Raw genomic sequence first — 5716 nt, forward strand, 5'->3', positions numbered from 1 at the left:
GGGGGTAGGGGTGAGGGTGGGGTAAAAAAATTGAATTTAAAAACAAGCCTTAAATTATTTTTATTTTTTGGGGGGTTGGTTTGAGGGGTTGGGACAAAATAAATTGATTTTTTCAACAAAAATATAATTGTAATTTGAAGTTGGCAGAGAGTTTTGGAAAATGTTTTCCTTAAGTTTTGAAGGGAAGTCATTTTCCTTAAATTTGAGGAAAATGAGTTGATTTGGAAAATATTTTCCAAAACATTTAACCCAACCTAACATGAGAAAATTGAAAAACATTTTCCAGAAAATGTTTTCCTTCATACCAAACACACCCTAAATTGAGTAGATTGTACTAAATTGATGTTTTCTTTTCAAGATAATTTTTTGTTAGTTTTGTCTTGAATATGAAGCTTAAGTAGTCTCTTCGATAAACCAATCACAATTCAATATGCATTTGTGTTACATTCTATGTTACGAGGCCAAAACCTATGAATAGTTGCATTTCATTGTCACTGATTTTTATTGCGACTGTGGTTGATGCTGTAATATGTTGATATTGAATTCATTTTTGGAATTGCTTTTATCAGTTCACTAATATGTGCATTGGGGTTGCTACTTATTGTGTGTGATGAGCATTGAGGCTCGAAAAGAAAGAGAGGCAACGGAGGCATGTAAATTCTTCTATAACTATGTTATTCCTCATAACACTTCTCAGCTCTGATGTTGAATCTTTAATCTGTGCTTTATAGTATCTGGAAAGAGGAGAGTGCAAGTATGATAGCAAGGCCTTAAAACGTCTTCACAGTGAGCCACTATTGAATTTTGATTGCATCTCTTTATGGGAATGGAAACAACACAGGTTATATAAGAAAGTTAACGGGAAGTAAGGTAGCTGGTAAACAGAAGAAGTTTCCTTTCTCGCTATGTTTTCTTCTCTCTTTCAGAAGAGGAGAAGACTGCTCGTGCAGTTTTAACTAGAGTGAATAGTGTAAGTTCTTTACTGGTCTCCTGCTTTCTACTCTTGAACAACCTGACTTAGCGCTCGATGCTTCAGAAAATTACTGAAAAGGTATAGAAGTTGGTAACATTTGGAGAAAAAACATATTGGATTGATTGTGCTAATTTTTCATTTCAGGTTTACATCCAATCCTGACAAGGTGAATAATAAGTATTTTCTTGAGCCTGCTTCTTTGGAAAAGATAGTCTGGTAAGGACTTTGGTTCATTTATTTCCAGCTAGGGTCTTTACCAAGATACAATTACCAATGCACTAAATTTTATATCCCAGAGGATACAATTTCAAAATGGATAAGGCTACGTATAATATTTGTCATAAAGTGTGGAAAATTCCTGAAATCATGGGTTCTGGAGAAGTTCTGCGTTGCCTCAACATTGTTTGAGTTCTTCATTTCTGTGAAGAATTGAAAAGGTTCTACAATAACTTTAGCATGTCCAAAAGTAAGTCATTGTGAAGTACTCCAAGAAATAGGTGACTGGTGAATAAAAGAAGATTCAGGCAAAGACTATTGATCTATGTCTAAAATGTTTGATTATGGAATTGTCTTGTGCACTTAAATATTACTAATTATGCATATATTCACTTGGATATTGTCGGTTTAAACTTTAGTATGTATTAGTGTTGATTTTATCTGTCTTGATGTAAGAATAAATCAATATTATTTAAAGATAGTATATGAGTTTATCCTTTTTGCATATGTACATGAAAAAATGTCATGTTCTACCCTTGTTGGTACAAAGACATTTGGCTATATGTAGTTGAACTGTGTAATTTATATTGTTATTACAATAAGAAAAAGCAAACAACAAAACCAACCACGTTGGACCCGTGCTTAGCATAGGCCATAGCTAATCTAGTATTGTTATAAATGGCATACTAAGAGATAGCAATAAACATGATATTAATTCTTGAGAATGAGGGGAAGATCAAGTGTGTAGAAGAAAAATGATGAGATGGTGGAGGTGTGAGTATTATTACACATAATAGTGAAATTATACCTTGAAATTATGTATATCCACATTAATATAATATATTTACAACAAAAACATTAATTATATATACTAACTAAATTAAAAAGATGAGAAAAACAAAAAAATGCCCTAAAAAGGGGAAAAAGATGAATAGGAATAGAGGTCATAGAGAGGTGCCACATCACTTTGTCTATATCTAACTTTATTATGCGCGCACGCAGAAAGAGAGAGATATTAGAATTGGCCCAACATATATATTTTTTAATTTAATTTATATAATGTGGATAGAATTTAGAGATTTAATCAATTTTTAATTCAATTTTAGATATTTTAAGTTGTTAATTATTGTGATTTATAGTATTTTTTTATATAATTTTTAAATAATATGTTGCCCGCAATTACCCAATTTACGTAGTAATAGGTTTTCGAAAGTCAACTAAAATTTGTTATGTGTTTTAATTTTAAGTTGTCACTTATTCTGATTTATAATACTTTTTATATCATTTTCAATAATATATCTTAATTACTTCCTCTTTTTCCAATTTATGTGACACTATAGATTTCAAGAGTGATCCAATTATTTACATGTCTTTTAAATATTTTAAATTGTTAATTATTATAATTTATAATATTTTTTTAAATAATACTCTCTCTAATCCATACTAACTGAATTTACGAGGCAGTGCACATGCACCTATAAAAAAACATTCAAGAACATAATTAAAATCATATTTTCCATTATTACCATTAGTGAAATCATAAATATAATTTTGCAAGTCACTAATTTATCTCTTTAAAAATATAAAATTTCATTAAAGGAACTGACAAATTTTTTAAAAATTTCAAACATCCATCTTGAACTTTGAATTCAATTATTTTGAACTGTGAAAAATCCCCAAAAATTCACTTAATCTGGAATAAAGGAGTATATGTTACTCCCTTTGTTCCATGTGTGTGGCATTATAGAATTTCAAGAACCGCTTAAACTTTTTTTGCCTTTTAAATTTTAAGTTATTAATCATTGTGATTTATATTACTTTTTACAAATCATTTCAGCTAATATATGTTAATTATCTATCACAATTTTTGTGCAATGAATTTTTTTAAATATTTTAAGTTATCAATTATTATAATGTATAATTTTTAAATATACACCAATGAAAAAAATAAATTAAAATGTAAACAATACAATAATTTGAAAAATAGCCTCTTGAAATTTGATAACACTCGTATTATGAGCCAAAAATATTTTATCACTTTAGGATGTCGGAAAATGTTTTATGGAAAATATTTTTCTCCTAAATTTCTTAAAATCAACAACAATGTTTTTGTTCTCTCTATTTCGTTCTGTAATGGATGAATGCCTTCTCTCTCTTCCAAAAGTTAATTTATACTGATCTGAGATGCTGCCTTTTGGGGTCATTCGGCGAGGAAAGTCGGGAATCGCCGAGTCGGCGACTCGCCAATTGTTCCAGTCCATCGCCCCTTTCTTCTTCACCTTTTCCTCATTCTTTAGGCGATCTAGATCGGGATCGCAAATCACTTCCGTGATGCGCCTTTCGGTCCCTTAGCTCGACAATTCAATTTCGTCTTGGTCTTGATCAGTGCGTTCAGCGGTACCATTTTCCTTCACCGATTCAGCCGGTGATTCACCGATAGAGAGAGCAGTTTGCCTAAGTTTTCCCCATTTCAGGCTCAGTATTCTGTAAAATTAAGCGGTCTAAGGGTGACTCGGCAATTCACCAAGTAGTCTTGCCGGTCTTCACGCCTTCTTGTCTCTCCTTTCTCAGCTTGTGTTGCTCCTTGTTGCCAGTTAGTGTCCTTGCTTTGTTCCTCAATCCATATACCTGAAAATCAAGAATTTAACATCAGTTTATGGCACAAATTAGGCATTTGAGGACACTGAATCTATAAAAACAAAGTCATAAATGAGTCCAAATCCATGACTCATCAGGACCTACGGTCCGTCCTGCATAACCGTCACTAGATATAGAGAAATTTGACCATCGACGGAACCTTGGACCACGGGGTGTGGACCAACCTATGGTCCGTAGGTCCCTTCCGTGGTCCATGCTCAGACCTTCTCTTAGTGACCCATCGACGGACCTGAGTCAACGAGCCGTGGTCTGACCCACAGGACGTCCTGGTGAACCGTTGTTTGGACATCAGAGACCTTGAATTTGGGGGTTCCAGAAATTTGGCTTAGTGTCAACCCACGAACCTCACCTACGGTCCGTGGTTGGCACCTGCAATTCCCTCCAGTCTAGTTTATTTCCCTCTTTCAGATATAGGGTGTTACAATATCTCCTCCTTGGGACCATTCGTCCTCGAATGAGATCTTAAGCTGGTTCTATAAGGACGGGAGAGAAACTAACAACCCAACCTAATCAATGCAATGCATACAATCGAGGAGAAACTATCGACTCCAAGTTAAACGCTCTCAAAACATCACAAGAGGGGTGAACTAACTATATCAACCCAATATGCATGCAATGCTCATAAATAAGGAGGAAACATCAACTCCAAACTCAAGATACTCAAATGCAACATAAGGAAGTAGGAACTACATCTAACAACCCATTATGCATGAAACTTTCAACATTTCTCATGTTCTAGGAGGAACTACCTTTTCCAAGCTTTAAACATCTTGTTGCTCCTCTTGACATAAAATAATTCTACTCTAGAAGTGTCAGAAACAACACATTCACAATTCTTAAAATGCAGAGAATAATTATTTTCAAGCATTTGTCCAACACTCAACAAATTTTGACTCATATCATGTGTGTACAGAACATCATGAATAGTTTTGATACCTAATTTTGTTTAGATAGACATTGTACCTTTGCCTTTGACTTTTACTGCCTCACCGTTTCCCACTTTTACTTTAGATTTGTAGTATCATCAAGGAATTTGAACATTTCGGCATCATTGCACAAGTGACGTGTGCAACCACTATCAAGAATCCATGAATAAGAAGATTCATTGATCGAAAAGTATGAAACTGAAAAGTTTTTCTCCTCATGTGCATCTATAGCTTCTACTACTTGTGCTTTCAATGGTCCAGAGGGCTTTGGTCTTGATTTGCAAACCTTGAATATGTGTCCTGTCTACTTTTAATTTCTGCATATAGCATCTACTCTCCACCAACAATGCTTCTTCGAATGTGTACTTCTTTTACAATGTTTGCACGGAGGGAACTTTTGCTTCACATGTCCATTATTGTTTCCTCCATCATGCTTGCGTTTATTCTTTTGGTTGAACTGTTGCTTTTCTTTACTAAAAATTTACTTTCGTACAAAAAAAGCTCCTTCAGTGATCTTATCCCGTCTCATAGTCCTTCTTTGCTCTTGTTCTTGAAGAGCACTCATTAGTAAACCAAATAAAAGTTTTTCCAAGATCTTGGATTCTTCAAGAGAGGAAAACATAGATTCAAACCTTTCAGGAAGAGTCACAAGAACTTTCTCCACATTCCGTTTGTATGTAAATTCTTCACCAAGAAGTCTAGTATTATTATCAAATTAAAGAGATTTGATCATCATACTTACTAATTGTTTAATCCTCCTGCATGTTTAGGGACTCAAACTCTCTTTTTTCAGGTTCAACACTTACATCTGACGCTTTCTATTTCTACCTTTGTTGACACCCAATTTTGTCTCTCCTTTCTTCTAATTTATTTCGTTGAGCTTCTAAATTTTTAATAAGTCGAATAATTTATATTTCACTATTATTTTTGCTTATTACTATTG

At 33.6% G+C, this 5716-nt stretch overlaps 1 protein-coding gene across 8 annotated transcripts in view; it reads left to right on the forward strand.

The window, feature by feature from the left end:
• The window catches only part of LOC102603205 (uncharacterized), an 8395-nt gene extending 6701 nt beyond the window's left edge, over positions 1-1694 (forward strand). For 4 of the 8 annotated variants that reach the window (XM_015312625.1, XM_015312627.1, XM_015312626.1 and 1 more), the window contains 2 exons: positions 570-970; positions 1118-1694. The gene's annotated coding sequence lies outside the window, so the exon portion shown is untranslated. The remainder of the gene's footprint in view (positions 1-569; positions 971-1117) is intronic. The other 4 variants (XM_015312621.1, XM_015312624.1, XM_015312622.1 and 1 more) reach the window with 4 other exon arrangements.
• The last annotated feature ends 4022 nt before the right edge of the window (positions 1695-5716 follow it).

The sequence above is a fragment of the Solanum tuberosum genome, unplaced genomic scaffold (assembly GCF_000226075.1).
Source record: "Solanum tuberosum cultivar DM 1-3 516 R44 unplaced genomic scaffold, SolTub_3.0 scf00211, whole genome shotgun sequence".
Taxonomy (NCBI): domain Eukaryota; kingdom Viridiplantae; phylum Streptophyta; class Magnoliopsida; order Solanales; family Solanaceae; genus Solanum; species Solanum tuberosum.